At 38.1% G+C, this 18,310-nt stretch overlaps 1 long non-coding RNA gene across 3 annotated transcripts in view; it reads left to right on the forward strand.

Moving 5' to 3' along the window:
* Positions 1-7,733: 7,733 nt before the first annotated feature.
* Positions 7,734-18,310, forward strand: part of LOC139706511 (uncharacterized) — a 30,893-nt gene continuing 20,316 nt past the window's right edge. For 2 of the 3 annotated variants that reach the window (XR_011708132.1, XR_011708134.1), the window contains exons 1-2: positions 7,736-7,805; positions 15,452-15,547. This is a non-coding gene — a long non-coding RNA (uncharacterized lncRNA). Of the gene's footprint in view, positions 7,806-15,280; positions 15,548-18,310 lie in introns of all 3 variants that reach the window. The other variant, XR_011708133.1, reaches the window with a different exon arrangement.

The following is an 18,310-nucleotide window of genomic DNA, read 5'->3' on the forward strand; positions in this document are numbered from 1 at the left end:
GACATTTCAATTGCATTTCTGTTCATCCTAGGTTCACTGTGAAGGAAAGTTGAAGGTGTCCGGCAGGAGAGTATATGGGGAGTGGCTAGCAGGGTCTGCTCTGCCTGCACTTGTCCCTAAGCCCTGCTCATTACGAACTCTCAAAACCTGGAGAGTGGCTATTGATTGTATTCCTGTTGCTCCTTCATATCCAGGCTTCGTCCTCCTCTGGACCCCAAGAGGCTGAGCCTTAGTGACAGCACCAGTGGCTTTTTGCCCCCTGGCTTCCAGTGGGATTCAACCAATCCTGGCAACATACCTCTTCAGGGTGCTATGCATGTAATCTTATATCCAGGAACTTTCTCTCCCCGTATCCTCATCCTAGGGGTAGAAATGAATCCCAATGTTGCTAACTCCTTGTTGTTTTCTAAATTCTGCCAACACCCTTATACATAATCTCTTTAATAAATTCTCCTGCAAGTACCCAAACTGAATGTGTTACTTACCAGTGTCTTGAATGATACACTTAGGTAAGTCATCTAACTTCTCTGAACTTGAGTGTGCACCTATAAAATTGGTCTAGTGAGAGTACTGCCTTATAAGGTAGTTGTAAGTGCCTGGTACCCAGGAAGCACTCAATTACCACTAACTCCAAGTATATAGCATCTCCTTTCATTATTCCAATACTGTAGATTCTTTTTTAATAGACAAAAATGAAACTTACTTTATATAATAATCCTCTTTTGCAGAATGCCTGTTATGGTTGAGATATGGTTTACATATGAGGTGTTCCCACAAAGTGCGACAGGAATGTTAAGGTATGAAATGATTAAATAATGAGAGGTGTAATCCAATCAGTGGATTAATCGCCTGATAGTGATTAACTGAGTGGCAACTATAGGCTCGTAGGGTGTGGCTAGAAGAGATAGGTCATTGGGGACATGCCTTTGGGGTTATATATTGTCCCTGGTGAGCACAGATCTGTGTTTCCTGATTGCCATGTCCTAAACTATTTTCCTCCAACATATTCTTCCACCATGATGTTCTGCCTCCCCTTAGGCCCATACCTATGGAGTTGGCTATGAACTGATGATATCTCTGAAACTGTGAGTTAAATAAATGTGTTTCCTCCTCTAATTGTTCTTGTCAGGTCTTTAGGCCACAGCAATGAAAAAGCTGACTAAAATAATGGCCATGGTCTTTCAGTGCTGAAAAATGTGATTTTGCTATTATTGACTGCTGCAGTCTGGCTTCTTACTATCATGACAGCCTCTTAATGTTCATAGTTTCGCTTTAGCAGTGAATAAACTAGCCTTCTTAGCTCAAGCACAGGATAGCAAAAGAAAGCAACATGAAATAAAACAAGGCTCAACATTAAATAATCAATCTCTTAAAAGGGCTTTAGGGAGAGTGAAGAGAAAACAGATTTTAACAATACCTAAACATGTTTCCTGAGGGACGTGTGTCCACCCATCAGAAAGGTTTTATTGGCAATGTGAAAGTTTCATCCATGAAAAATAATGATCATTAGCTTTTCCATGACAACTGTGACTTGCCTACAATATTCATCATGCTCCTGCAGTCCACAGCTTTTTCACAATTCCAATCCCTTGGTGCAAGACATTAGTGAGTATTGATGTTATTTTAATTGTTTCTCACATAAAGTCCATTGCTACTTGTCACAAAGTCCACATACACTAAAAAATCATTATTGAACTTCTGGGAGCTCTGCATGCATGTATGAAGCAATTCTGAACTTGCCCTGCAATTTTAACCAAGGTCATACAAATCAAAGTCTCAGCAATTTGGTTTAATTAAAAGGTCAAATTGAATGAGACCCCAGATCAAATGAGAATTTAAAAAGCAGCAGATCTGTACTAAGATGTGTGCCAAAAGAGCAAGATAACATGAGGACGTATCACCGAACACATGTGTCATAAGAGTAACCAAATGCCCTTTATTTGAATTATAATTTTCTTGGTTAACTAAAGATCCTCAATTTCACAAGTATTATTTTTGAAGACTAAAATAGCTTAAGCCCTATGACCATTATAGTGGCCTCTGTATCAATCATTCCAAACACAAAAAATAAGCCTAAAAATATTACTAACAGTCTCAGATTCTAAAAAGAATCTCAGAAAAAAAAAAAAACACTTTTTCCACACATTTTATATAGAGTGTCTGCAATCTTCAGACACAGTCTAGCCATCAACATGTGGAGATATAGTTTTTAACACCTGTATATCTGAGTGGATATGTATAAATATACATGTTTATATATCTACACATACACACATACATAAATATACAATGCACGTCAGCAATTCTAGAACATTTATTTTTTCACATTAACATCTCTGAAATCGGTATGTATCTTATAGTCTAACAATGTGACATTACTATAATATAGTAATATAATTATTATAGTGTAGCACTTTTTCAACTTTAGCAGCAGCAGCTATCATACATATGCATATTAAGATGGCACATCTCATGATCAATGGCATCTTTAGATTTTGTGTGTCTGCGTGTGCGTCTGACTCCTATTAGCTTCTTCTGTTGTTGTTAGAGTTCTAACATTTTCATCTTTTATGGGCTTCCTGAGATAATTTTAATCTTTGAGTCATGGGTTTATAAATGTGGTAAATAAACTCTGGTTATTAAGAGAAAACAAGTAAAGTCAACGATGAAACATCATGTCATCCCTCACCATACAGAATTAAACCCTGAATTGGTTCAGCTGATTATAGTGTAACCAAACTTCAGGAACAAAGTTCCAAGAGGAAACATAACCAATGAGCCACACACTATCTCCATAGCAGGAAATAATGGGCCATGAAACTAACTGAAGATTATCAGGCTCAGACTTCATGGATACATTATCATACTTACAAATGATTAAAATGACTTCAATGCACGAGTATGTGGAACTAAATCTTACAGAACACTCAGATACACAGGCAGTGCCTAGTTTCACTTGCATGCTATTAAAACCACAAGTGCTTAAGCTAATTTTCTTTTCTATGCTTAACCACTGATAGATTCTAATCAGACCCAGTCAGTCTCATTAATCTTGCTTTCCATTTCCTAGACATTTGGCTCTTATGATGTGTCATTTTTTATTTGACCTTCATTTTTCTCCTCATTGTTTAAGTCAAATTTGGACTATATTAAGGTTGAAAATACAATTTTCAGAATTATTTCTTCTCATCACTATTTCCATAAAAATTATCTATCTATCTATCTTTCTCTCTCTCTCTCTCTCTCTCTCTCTCTCTCTCTCTATATATATATATATATATATATATATATATAGAGAGAGAGAGAGAGAGTCTTTTACCTGATAAGAAAATATCACTTGAAACATTCAACCAAAATTCAATCAAGAAAAAAAAAAACTCAATTAAGAATACAAAGGTGAATGACACAGTTTTATCCTTGCTCCTCAAAATATGGTCAGCTGCCTGGGAACACTGACACTACAAAGAAACTTGTTAGAAGTGTAGGGTCTCAGGCCCCACCCCAAACCTTACTGTATTAGAGTCCTCCAGCAAAACAGAAACAATCATATATATATATATATATATATATATATATATATATATAGAGAGAGAGAGAGAGAGAGAGAGAGAGAGAGAGAGAGAAATGTTTATATAATATTTAGATATTTTATATTATTTAGATAAAAAGGGAGATTTATTATAAGAAATTGTCTTGTGTGATTATGGAGGCTGACAAATCTTATGATCGACAGGGTGATCTGGAAAGCTAGGGAGAGCCAAGGAGAGCCAATGGTAAAGTTGTAACTGGAAGGTCAGCATGCACAGGACCCAGGAAGAGCTCATGTTTCAGGTCAAGCCCAGTCAGAAAGAAGCTGAGGTGCCAGTTCAAAAGAATCAGGCAACTTTGGATAGGACAAAGGAGAGGGAGGGGAAGGGAGGAAACATGCAGTTAGAAAAGATGGTGGAATGAGACAGACATCATTACCCAAGGTGCATGCATGATGACCCAAAGGTGTGACTCTACTTTGTGTACAACCAGAGAAATTAAGAATTGTGCTCCATTTGGGCTGGGGCTGGGGCTGGGACTCAGTGGTAAAGTGCTTGCCTCACACGTGTGAGGCACTGGGTTCGATCCTTAGTACCACATAAAATAAATAAATAAAGGTATTGTGTTCATCTACAACTAAAAATTTTTTAAAAAAATTGTGCTGCATTTGTGAACTATTAACTAAAATGTATTCTATTGTCATGTATAACTAATTAGAATAAATAATTTTTTTAAAAAAAGAGGCAGGAGGAATTATCTATTAAGGTCTTCAACTGATAAGATGGGAAGGCAATCTGCTTTGCTCAGTCTACAGACTGAAAAATTAATCTCTTCTCAAAACACCCTCAATAATGATTGAACAAATATCTGAGCACTCTGTGGGCCTCATCAAGTTGTGGCATAAAATTAACCAAAAAGTGGAATCTGCATTTTAACGAGATGGCCCCAAATGATTCACAGCCAAACTGATGTTTAAGAAGCACTAGTCTAGTCTATGTGCACAGGGACCTTACACGAACATGAACAAATGACTACAACACAGCACTGTCCTTCTTACAATCAAACCAGCTCAAGATAGGTGGTAACATAAATGGTGGTGAACACCCTCCTGAACACATCAGGAAAGACCTCACAGAAGCTAGGACCCTTGACTAAGTGTTAAAAAGGTATGGCCTCCATGACCACACTGCCTGGATTTGAAGCAGCAATTCTGCCACTAAAGTAGCTGTATATTAGGAGAACATAATTTAACTTCACTGTGTCTCAATTCCCCAATTTATAAAACAGGGCAAATAGTAATACCAAACTTACACAATTATTGTGATGATTAAATGAGTTAATATATGTAAAATAAAACCAATATTTGATATATAGTTACAAATTATAAACTAGTATTTCATCATTATAATTTAACTTTGGGAGGGGGGGGTGCTGGGGATTAAACCCAGGGTTTTATGCATGCAAGGCAAGCACTCTACCAACTGAGCTATATCCCCAGCACTTACATTTTCTAATCCATAAGGTGGCTAGTGTTTGTGATTTGTTTTATTTTCATATAAAAGCTTCCAGGATTCTCCTCACCCTAATGTGAAAAATACGAGAGATAAATACAAAGGTCCTTAGAAATCCTAAGTTAAACCACAACAAAATTCCTGAACAATAACAAGAAATGACATTTGTTGTGTGTTTGCCACAAGCTAGAAAATATATTCAGCAACTTAACTGCATTTACTTAATTCTCATAACATTTTTCTGAGGTGGGTCATGTTATCACCTATATTTTGCAGATAGGAATAGATAGAAAGATACCAGAAGTTGCAGCAACTTGTCCAAGTTCATAAAGTTGGTAAGCAACAGATGCAAGATTTATCACCAGGCACCCAGGCCCCACAGCCTGCATACCATATTACTTCTCAATGGGCTAACCATTCAGGAGAAGAATTTAGGGAAATGATTTATAAATATCTAAGAGAAGTGTTAGTTTTTCACTTATAGTTGTGTCCTTCTATAGATGTGATAAGCACTGTTTTAATCAACTTTTTCACTTCTGTGACTAAAGGGTCTAACCAGGAGGAAAGTTTATTTGAGGAACAGTTTATTTCACAGTTTCAGAGGTCTTAGTCCAGAGAAGGCTGCCTCCATTCCTTGGGGCTCTAGGTGAGGCAGAACATCATGGCAGAATGTGTGGCAGAGGGAAGCAGCTCACATCATGGGTCAAGAAGTAGACAGAGATCCAGCTCCAGATACAAAATATGTACCCCACAGCCACACTCCAAATTAACCACTTCCTCCAACCACACCCCACCTGCCTCTAGTTACCACTCAATTAATCCCACCAGAGATTCATTCACTGATTGGGTTAAGACTCTCACAATACAATTATTTTTCCTTTGAACCTTCTTGCGTTGTCTCACATGTGAGCTTTTTAGGGGACACCTCACATCCCAACCACAACAGCACAGGAAATGTAGACTGGTCTTCTCTTTCCACTGTAAGTTTTGATTAACAAAGGATTCAAAGATACAATAAATACACAGCAGCAAGTCAAAAGTCTACCCAAAAGAATTTATTTCCTATAATAGGGTAATGCTTGCTGATACAATGAACAGGCCTACAGTTGTGTAAAAGCTCAAATACAGTAAAAAATTGTTCATGGCTCAGATAAGAATCTGAGATGGATGTTCCTAGTTGACAGCTGACATTCACAGTAGTTCCATCTCCTGGCTCTACTATGTCCAGGAGCAGTTATCTACATGTAGCCAGTAGAGAGAATATGGAATCAATATCTCTGCTTCTTAAACACTACGAACAGGAAATGACCCATCATTTTCATTCCATTAATGAGAAATAGTCACATGGCTGTGCTTAGCTGTAAGAAGGGCTGGGAAATTTAGCTCCTGCTGAGGAGCTGCTTATCAGGGACAACAATGTGCTACAGAAAAGGGAGCATGAATTTTGGGATACAGCTGTCCACCTTGGCCAAATTCTTCCTATGGAGATTCTGCAGGCTCACCGTCACTCAGATTTACATGACAATCTGTGCCTAAGGGAGATGCTTCCTGGGGAATCTGCTGGGAAAACAATAGGAAGCCATTTCCATAGCTCATCCTTGTCAATGAAGATTGCAAGGGCAGTGTTGCTTGACAGTGCTAGATTCATAGATGTACAAACAAACCATTTTCTCCTAAGCTTGTCTGAAAAGCTAAGACTGAGGCTCCTTCTTGCCATCTCCACCTATCTCCTGGTATGAAAAACCAACCCAAGCAATGTCCACCCTTTGTGTTTACCTAATTCTTGCTGATTAAATATATCTGGAAGCAATACACAAATAGTTTCAGTCATTTTTAGATGAAGAAAAATGTCTAAAATGGTTAAACTTTCAAGTAAGCAATTAAAATGCACTAAGCTGAATGAATGGTATGTATTTCACTTCCTTAAAACTAGCAACTCTCTAAATTGAGCTCCAACTGACTTTCAGAGTAGCAGGGAAAAAAAGCCTCTGATGTATTCAATGACATGTATTTCCACATCAGTATTTCCCAAAAATATAATTCTTATGGTAACTATTGCTAAATGTATGGTGAGCCCAGAGAAAGGACTGACCTAGAAAATCTATTTCAATGAAATAGAAAATAAAAAATGCAACTTCAAACATACGTCTTTTCTCCTTTGCGAGATTCTCATTACTATCCTATAACAAATCCAGATAGACCTGAGACAGCATATCAAATTCTTTCCTAGCCTAGTAAATGGATTTGCAAAGTTAGATTTAAATGTCAAATACATCAAGCTCTAGACCCATCTCTACCTTATTTATATTAGTAAATAGTAAAATTAAAACTGCATTAAATGTTTCAAGCTTCAGGTTGATAGCAACTGTACTAGCTTTAAGCAAATCAAAATTCTGCCAAATAAAGGCATATATTCCAGAAGAGAAATTGTATCAGAAGAGAAAGAATGGAAATATCCATTTCTTATTTTATTTAAGTATTTTAATCACATACCCAGAGTTCTTTATTGAGAAATCAAAAAATAGAGGGCTCAGCCAGGAGGAGCCCCAAGATTGTGAAGACTCTACTGACCTTGGACTGTCTATTGACAGAGAAAAGAAGTGTGCCTCCAAGAGCCTCATGAGGGCAATCGTACTCCCCAGGGAGGCCATGTTTCTGACACCCAGCCCCCACACCTACTCTGCTTCCTGCCTGACTCAGCCTGGGTCTCCGCAACTCTGTTAGCAGTCCAGCACCTTCCCAAAACATCCTCTTCTGCTTAAAATGGTGAGATATAATTTCTATTGCTTATAGATGAAGAATTCTAACAGAAATAACCCCTTTCACACCCACAGACACTGAAACCTAAAATAGTCCTATGAATTGGCAAAGGTTGCAAAATTGTTGGTAATAGAGGAAAAAGCAGTGTTCTTTTTGCTTTCCTGAGTGGAGTCGCTTGCAAGGATTCTTAGTTACATGTTTACTTCCTAATTTTCTTATGTATTTGCACTGATCTGGGATATTTCCTCAGAGGGGTTGTTATCACTTAATCCCTTTGCCCTTCACAGCTTGTAGCCATGATCTATAATGCCCCATATCCCTTGATTACAGACCTGAGTCCTCAAAGCACTATTCTCTGTTACCCACAAAGTCAGCTTTGACAACCATTTTGATTTGGGCTAAATGTTTGCAAAATCCAGATTAATCAGGAAGATACAAATAAACATAATTAGAACTGTTTTTTTAATAAGTATCCAACCATGACTGAGAATTCAAAGAGCTATGTTTCTAAATTTATATACTAGAAATGTCACAAGTAAGGGCCTGGGGACATAGCTCAGTTGGTAGAGTGCTTGCCTTGCATGCACAAGGCCCTGGGTTCGAACCTCAGCACCAAAAAACAAACAAACAAAGAAATGTCACAAATAAAAGCTCCCATGGCTCTTCCCAAGCTAGACCTCTGCTAACCTGACTCCTCTCCTCACAACTACAGCCAGGGAGTCCCCACAAATATAGTTGATTCCGAGACCTGTCCATGAGGGCATTATCACAAAGGAAGAAAAAGACCTTTCCCTTTCAATGCCTCAGTGCCCCTCTCCAAACTGAAATAAATGCTCTTTAGTGTTTCCTGTTTTACCAGTATACCTGGCCAGGAAAGAATTAAAAGGTAGTCTGGAAAATAAAGTAACAGAAAAGGAACACTGGCATTCTCCCTCATATACCAGAAAGACTTTTTCCTTCTTCTTCTTCAAGCAAGCAACAACTTTGCTTAAAATAAAGAAATGCCATATCCAGTAAGGGTAGATCTGCTTTGAATCTCTGAGAGGTTTCCAAGAATATCATCTTCCCCAAAGTAGAGCTTCTAACAAAGCTTGATTTGACTCCCTAGAAAATTGTTTCTCTGCAAAAGCATTCCCATAAGTTACGAACCACTTCGCTGAAAATGCTGCTGCTCGTAGCCTGCATATTTAATAGGTTACACTGTAAAGAAGCACATTAGCCTTGAACCCCAGGAAAAAACAAGGTATCCTCCACAAGGCTGTTATTGCCTGAATTAATGGTTCTGAGTTAATGCTGGGGCATTCCAGGAAAGGAGTATCTAGATAGGTAATCTTTTTTTTTTTGTACTAGGAACTGAAAGGATCCACAATCCAAATCCTTTTTATTTTATATTTTGAGACAGGGTCTTACTAAGTTGCTGAGGGTTTCACAAAGTTGCTGAGGTTAACCTCAAACTTGCAATCCTCCTTAGTTGCTAGAATTACAGTGTGCACCACCACACCTAGATGATAGGTAAAAATCATATTATAAGTCAAAGAAACAATCCTTCTTCTCTTTTCCATAGAACTACAAGACTCTCTCTCCTTACAACCCAACTTAATTTAATCACAGGTGTATGCATATGTCTAAACTCATCACATTGAATATATGAAATATATGCAGCACTTGTGTATCAATTATACTTTAATAAAACTGTTTTAAAAGTTGACCTCTATAGAAAACTTCCACTTAGAGTCAACTCTGCCCTTTTAGTCCCCAGTTTATTTCATGTCATCCTCCACATTAACTGGCTCTATGATATTGGACAAGTTATTTGCCTTTCTGTGTCTTGGTTCTCTCATTTATAAAATTATGAAGAGGTTGTTTTGGTGACCTTGAAGCTGTTTCTCAAGTTAATGAATCTAACTAAATGGCCTGGGGAGTCAAGTAATATAAAATGTGATTCTCTTTTAATGGGAGAAGTTATAATTGGAGGAATCCAAAAGGAAAAGAAGACTACAGGCAGTGTGGTGATTAAATACATGTTAAGAATAATCACATGCACAAATATTATCAAATAGTATGCATAACCATTTAAAAAGTCACTTAAAGGGCTGGATATAGCCCAATGGTCAAGCACTTGCCTTAGCATGTGGGAGACGCTAGGTTCCATCCCCAGCATCATTGTAAAAGAAGGTCACTTAATTGAATGCTAATGCCAAGTCTGTCTTGAAACCTCATCAAAGCTCAGAATTGACATAACCTAGAGGCACATTGCATGACATGACACCATAACCATCTCTCTGGGTGTCGCCAGCCTGAACTCTCCATTTCAGTCATTATTCTCCATTCAAACATCTGATCAATGTTCCTTCTCTCTCAACTCTTACATATATCACAAACAGAACAGGAAGACTATTTTGAAGTTTTTCAAGTATTAAACTGGTTTCCAGTCCTGGCTCCCTCCTTCGTTTAGCCCCTCAAAGCCTCAGTTCTTCCACCTATAAAATGGACATAATATATCTGTCCTGCTCAGAAGTTAGTATGAAGGACAAATAAGAGCATGGATATAATAGCATTTGGTATGCTTCATGAAACATACAAGTGAAGACATGACCAATATTATCAATAATAATTTGGTTTTTTTAGTTGTTGATGGACCTTTATTTTATTTATTTGTATGTGGTGCTGAGAATCGAACCCAGTGCCTCACATATGCTAGGCAAGCATACTACCACAGCCCATCAGTGATAATAATTTTAAATCATATGGCCACAGTTCCATTGTTTCTCTTTTGGGATCACACAAAGTGACTTACTTTATATAAATGCAACATAAATTCACCAAGAATTTGACCTTTTTTATATAACAAATCCCTAAGAGATACAGAGATGTATATCTCTACCCTGAAAGACTCAAAACCAAAATATTTAAAATTCTTGTGAGCCTGAGAGGCTGGAATGGACATGACTAAAGCATTCCATTTTACTTCTCTCTTCTGATATTTTTTTTTCCTCAATATTAAATTCACCTCCCATCTCAAGAAGTTCTGGGAATACTCAAACACTAATTGTGCATGAATAATTTACCTATCCTTCTATTCTCATAACTTTTACATGAATAGACTGACATCAGATCTTTCCAACTCAATCTTATTTTTTTAAATGTTTCTTCTTCACTGGCCCCCAAACATGCCCCCCAAATATATCCTTTCTCCATATACATCCTTGGGATACATGGTAGCACAGGTAAGATGGCTCACAATTCAACTTAACTCCAGATTATTTCCATTTCTATTCTAATTGTTATTTTTGGAATTTAATTTTATGTGTTTTTGAAAAGGAAATGTATTCACATAGTTAAAAAAAAATTCAAGAGGTACAAAATGCAAGAGAATAAAATAAGTCTGTCTCATCCCCAAGCCACTGAGCATAGACATGGCCAATATTAATAGATCATCATTGCAATGTTCTTACAAGAATATTTGTAAAATTCAGTTATTCCACAAATATGGCATAGCTGTAATCTGTGTTGCACTAGAAACTAACTAATAATAATTGCCACACTTAAGGAGCCCTTAATGTGGGTCAGGCACTAGGCACCAGGCTACATGTTTCATGAGCTTATCTCTTTTAATCCTCAGGACAATCCTATGATTTGGTTATATTAAGATCCTAATTTAATAAATGAAGAAAGTGAGAGTGATTAAATGATTTTGTCCAAGGTATCTTAAGACAGGCATTAGAAAAATGGGTGACAGACTTGCACAGGTATGGCATAGAAGAGGACATTCCAATGGCCAATACCTAGGGAGCCAATTTCCTCCATCATCAGGAAAGTTAAAACCACAATGAGCTCCCACAGTACAACCATCATAGTGACTAAAATAAAAAAAGACAGAAAGTGCTATGTGAGGATTTGAAGTAACTGGGACTGGTAGAAGTATAAATCAATATAATCACTTTGGAAAACAGGCAATATCTACCAAGGTGCAATGTACTTAGACCCTATGACCTTGCACTTCCACCCAGAGTACATAGTCACGGGAAATACTTCAGTATAAAGGCCTGTAGTAGATATTTATAACAATGACTTCCCATAATAGCCTGAAACTCAAAACAACCCAAATCTCCATTGATAGTGAAATGATCTATTCATATAGTAGGATGCTCTAGGGCAGTGAGAATGAAGAATCCACAACCACATGGAACAATGTGGGTGAATCTCACAAATGTAACGTTGAGAAAAGCAGCCAGACACAGAAGAACACACACTGCATTCATCTATTTCTTTAAAGACCCCAAACAGTAAAACTTCTCTATGTTGTTAGAAATCAGGATAGGAAATGGGGGTGTCAGGGAGGGGACCTGAGGAGGCTCCCAGGAGAATGATAATAGTTTGGGTTCTGTTTACATCAATGTGTTCAGTTCGTGAAAATTCATCAAGCCACATTTAGAATAGAAGCATTTGTATGTGTGTGTGTGTGTGTGTGTGTGTGTGCAAACACATCTGTGCATAGAACTTTAATCACATGTTTTTAAAAATCCTCATGAAGTTTGCATCTAGCATAGCAAGAAGACAGTACTTGACAAAAGTAAAGGGCTATCAGAGAAGGGCAAATGCTTCATTCCTTAGCCAGGATTTTCCAGGTTCCTAGGACACAGCAAAGCAAGGATTCTTCCTACCCCTGTTAAGAAGCTAGATTCTGGATTCCGGCTGCGCGACTGCCCTTTCATACTCAGACTTATATCCCCATTGCACTAGAATTTAACAGTTTCTGCACTTACATTTTAAAAGCATTTTAAAATCTGGGGTTCTTAAACCCTTAAGGAGTTCATGGATAGAATTCAGGGGCCCATGAAATTAGTTGGGGGAGATTATATCTTTATCTACTAAGCGCTAACTGAAATTTAGTATTTTCTTTAGCTATGCATGTAAGTCACAAACATAGTAGCAATAAGAAGTACCTAAGATTAATCATAAAAAATTACAGATATTTCCACATACATTTCAGCTGTTGCAGGTATTTACCTGAGGCTGGGTGATCAGTAAAGAAAAGAGTTCTTTACTTCGCAGTTCTGGAAGCCCCAAGAGTATAGCAGCCTCATGTGTTCAGCTTCTGGTGAGAGCCACATGCAGCATCAAACATGGCCAAAAGCGAAAGAGATCACATGGCAAGAACAAGAGGTACAGAAAACCAAGGAGCCCCACGGGGTTTATAAAAACCTGCTCTTAGAAACTACCCGACTCTCATGGGAACTACCCCAATCCCTCATGAGGGCAGCTCTCACGTGATCCACCTGCACCTCCCAACAATACAGCAGAGACCAAGCCTCAACAGGTCTTAGCAGGGACAAATCCCATCTGAGCCACAGAAAGCATTTTTCTATTCCCTTATCTAAAATACTTCTGAGGCTTCTCCTTGGATTAGAAGGAAATGCAAACTCCTTCCCATGAAGGTGAAGACTCGTTCTGTTCTCAACTATCTCTTCTCATTTCTGGAATTGGAGTGACCAAGGCTTCTTTGGATTCTCAAACACACTACCTTCTTTTTCTTGACTCCCTTTTAATCTTTTTCACAATACTCAGTAGGATCATTCTACACCTATTTATGACTTACTTATTTTGTGTACCTCTTCCCCACTTCTTCCCCACTCTGCTACTTGCAAAGTACATAGTAGGTGTTCAATAAACATATTTAGTGAATGAATCCACAAATATCTTTCCTGTTTATACAGTCAGAGCTTGGAAAGCTTAAATACATACATACATGTGTGTGTGTGTGTGTGTGTGTGTGTGTGTGTGTTGGGGTTGAGCCAAGAGATCAGAGTCAATGCCCAGGGACTTCCTGAATAACAACCTTTCTCCAGCTTTCCACTGTCTTGAAAAACTCTCTGCACAATCTAAGATGGGAAACCAGGCAAGGAATATTGAGAGAAGGTCATGCCTGAGCTGAATACATAAACAATCAGCAGGAACTGGCTAGGGGAAATCAGGGGTGAGGAGGAGACAAGATTCTGAACAGAGGGAGCAGCATTTTCTTAGAGTCAAAGGTAGGAGACCTGCTGCCCAGATCCTGCAACTGTCACGAGTTAGTATCACCGGGAAGCCTAAGCAGCAGAAGGAAACATCATGCAAGCCTTTCTTTGAGAAAGGCAAAGGATGAGAGATACTCTATTTGAAAGAGATGCACTGCTAGAGAGACTCAGTATCTCATTCCCTGCAAATGCCAGATACACTCCTAGGTATTCTCTGATTCCTAAGGCTTAACTGACAGGAAAAAAAAAAGAAATTAGATAAAGTCCTGCTTGTAAAGAAGATCATTTCTCCTAAGATATTTCTAGGCACTTGCCTTCCCCTCTAATTCCCCAGGACAGGGCTGGCTGACAGCCCTCTGATATGGAAGAGTGAACAGAGACTGGCCAGGCAGGGAAGGAAGAAAGGAAGGAAGCCTGCCAGGAGCACGCGTCCATATATCAGTGTGAGCTCAAGATAAATAATCCCAGCCAGCCCATGCAGCTATCAAACCAAAGGGCATGTTGCAGGTAGCAAGATAAATCGCTCTTGTCAAGGATGTCTTTGTTTGTTCCCGACAGCCTCTTACTATATCTCCCTCTTCTGACAAAGCAACTCCAGGAACGGGTTTCTAACACACGTTGCCCTCTGGAAACGATAGTGCTTTTAGGGAGAGAAAAATGAGTTTGAGCTCCTGGGTCCAGAAGCTAATATACAATTGGCTATGGGGACCACTCGCTAAACACAGGTTAGAAGCAGAATCTATTGGAAACAATAGCTACATGCTGTTTTCACAAAAAGTCATTCTATCTGTCCTGCCTAGCAAATTTAAATTGCCAGTGCTCCATCAGCTGGCTCATATGGTGAATTTTATCCACATTGGCCTTTCTGATCCCATCTCAGGCATCCTGATCCCATCACAGGGATTATATTCACCGACAAACACTGCACACCCAAGGAGCTCCACATGAAAAGTTTTTAAGAAAAGTCAGTGGTAAGGTTTCTAATCTAAGCAAAGAAAATGCATTAATATCATTCCAGGAATGTTCAAAAGAGACATACTCTTTCACTTTTTATGATAATTATAATTATGTCTGTTAGGGCTTTCCAAATATGTCCATCAAGATTTTGTCTAGGTAATTTGGGGAAGGAAACGTCAAATTATCTCTGCAGCAGACTCTCCCTCAGCCCATCACCATTTCAGAGATTATTTGGGGATTCTAATTATGTCTGAAGCAATGGAGAGCAAAAGTAACAGTCCGAACTTACTGATGGACAGCTCTGGGCACACAGGACCAGGCTTTGGCAGTGTGACTTTCTGGGAATGAACAAAGTGCTGGCTAAATTTTCCTAGTGTTGAACCAGAATCCCCCAGCCATTTATATATACAGGCTCCATCTCTCTACTTAGTCCTCCTTTTCCCACACACCAGCAACAGTGGAAAAAAAAAAAGTTTTAAAAAACACATTTTCCTCTTTATTTAACAGAAACGTATGTTACTATATTATCACAATGCAAAGTATCCATCTGCTCTGGTAGAAGAAGCCTCCATGTTTCTGGTGTAAAGAGAGCCATGTATAAAGACCACTCCGGTGCATCTGTGACATGCCTACCCCAAAAGCCCAAGTTTCTGATTATATCTTTTGCTCATCCACAAGAGTCAACATCAGGAAGAGATGAAGAACATGAGCCCTGCATCTGGGTTGCCTGGGTTTAGATCTCAGCTCTGTCTATCACTTACCATGTCACCTTGGGTAAGTTATTTAACTTCTTTGTATCTCAGTTTTCCATCTGTAAAGTGGAAACAATAATATCTTTGTTAGGAAGATGAATTTATAAAGCACACAGCGTCGTGTCCACTACATAGAAAGAGCCAGTATTTGCAAAATCAACAAATGAGCAAATAAAAAAAAAATCAAGATACCCCTTTCTTCATATCCAGTATATTCTCATGTTGCCAGCATTTATTATTCATGAACCTCCCTCTGCACGTGGTTGTGCCCATCCCTGCCACCTTCTACACTCTTTTATGATGAGAACTCTGGAGAATACTGCACTATTAGATTCATATCCTCAAACAAACTAACTTCAAACCTGACACCTACTCATCCATCAAGTCTCCTCTTGCATATCTCTTCCTCCTGGAATCTTGTCTGAGCAATTAAGTCTCCCTCTTCTATGCTTCATAGCAGTCTTTTCCCTCCATTCACTCATTCATTTTATCCATTCAACAGAAAAATGTCATGGAAGGTGCTGTACTGGGTATTGAGCTTATAATCTAGAGAGAAACTCACAGGATTTCTTGATTTAACAAATGATGTAAATGAATAACTCATCTACATAGCAGATCCTTAGCATTTTCTTCCACTGGAGTAGTCTAGAAACTCAAATTATGTTATGTACATATATGAATATTATATAATGACTACCACTATTATGTATAATTGTAATACATCAATAAAACAAAAGAAACTTTCCATATTACTAAATAATTCTAATTTCAGGGTGTGGCAAGGGGATTTGAGTAGGGTAAAACCATTCCTGCTCTAGACCCAATTGACATGAAGTTCCTTTAAGCTACTATAATTCTGCAGCCAGTGTAAGCACACAGCACACTGCACCAGCCTAGTACATGCAAATCTTGCTGGCTCCTGGGCCTTTTCAGAGCTCTGCAGTGTCCACTCAAGTGTACTGTCAGAGAGACTAAAACAATGGGTACTATAGTGAAGATAGCAGTGTCCCAGTGTGGGGAATGGCAAGGGAGAGATATAAGTTAGGCTAAAGATCGAATGAAAATAAGTTTTACAAAACAAAATAGAGCAAAGTATTTAATTTTGTACAGAATAATTGCCTCATTGACTCTTTGGCTACAATCAACTGCACAACTTGCAGATTTTTCATTCCTTAATTGAAACACGTACATAGTCACCATGGTCCTCTGGGTCTTTCGCATAGATGATATAGGCACCAGCTCTGGATTTATCTTCTTTTGAATATGGCACTGTTCAAGTAACTCAGCATAAGCCTTGAGGATTATTCACTATGGCTACCATCCCTGTCTTTAATGATATATAGGACACAAGGCATTGAATTTATAGATTTGGAAAATTGCAAGACAGAAATCTTTAAATGTAAAAGAAAAAAGCATTTAAAATAAAAGTTTTTTAAGAAAAAGTTTGTAAAGCAAGGATAATAAAGCAGAGCTGAAGGCTGCAAGCAGAGGAATTGGAGTTGCCATTATGTTCAGCTAGAACTCAGGGAAGGCACAGAAACCAGCAGATATGGACAGAAACAGACCAGGGGAGTACAAGAGAAAGGTACTACAGAGAAAGCACTGGAGAGGGCTTTAAGTCAGAAAACCTGAATCTTCATCTTGATTTTCCTTTATTTAACTGATGGACTTTAAGAATGAATCACTTGTCCTTTATAGGATCAACATCTATAAATCAATAGCTTTCCTATATTCTAACAGTGATTCAGCCAAAAGAAGAAATCAGGAAAATCATTCCACTCACAGTAACCTCAAAAAAGAGAATATTTGGGAATTAATCTAACCATGGAGATAAAAAAGCTGTACACTGAAAAGAATAGAAAACTGAAGAAAGAAATCAAGGACCTTAGAATACGGAAAGACAACCCATGTTCTTGGATGGGGAGAATCAATATTGTCAAAATGGCCATACTACCAAAAGCAATAAACAGATTTAATGCAATCGCCATCAAAATACAATTACATTCTTCACAGAATTAGAAAAAAAAATGATTCTTAAATTCATTTGGAAGAATTAGAGATCCAAAATAGCCAAAGCAATACTAAGCAAAAAATGTGAAGCAGTAGGCATCACAATACCAGATTTGAAATTATACTATAGAGCTGTAGTAGCAAAAAACAGCATGATATTGGCATCAAAACAGACAAAAGGACTGGAGATATAACTCAGTTGGTAGAGTGCTTGCCTTGTATGCACAAGGCCCTAGGTTCAATTCCCAGTACCACAAAAAAAAAAAAAAAAAAAAAGACACGAAGACCAATGGAACATAATACAAAATACAGAGACAAATCCACATACCTATAGCCATCTGATATTTGACAAAGATACCAAAAAATATATTTTGGAGAAAAGAAAGTCTTTTTAACAAATGATGCTGGGAAAACTGGATAGCTATATGTAGCAAAAACAAAACTAGACTCCTATCTCTCAGCCTGCATAAAACTCAAATCAAAATGGAATTAGACCAGAAACTTTCCAAGTGCTAGAAGAAAAGATAGGGTCAGCACTCCATCATAGAGGTGCAGGCACCAACTTCCTTAACAAGACCACCAAAGCACAAGAAATAAAACCAAGAATTAATAACTGGGGTGGCACTGAACTAAAAAGCTTCTGCAGAGCAAAGGAAACAATAAAGACTATGTAGAGAGAGCCTATAGAATGGGAGGAAATCTTTGCCACCTCAGATAGGGCATTAATTTCCAGGATATACAAAGAACTCAAAAAACTTAACACCAAAAAATAAAC

Source organism: Marmota flaviventris, chromosome 7 (assembly GCF_047511675.1).
Source record: "Marmota flaviventris isolate mMarFla1 chromosome 7, mMarFla1.hap1, whole genome shotgun sequence".
Classification (NCBI taxonomy): Eukaryota; Metazoa; Chordata; class Mammalia; order Rodentia; family Sciuridae; genus Marmota; species Marmota flaviventris.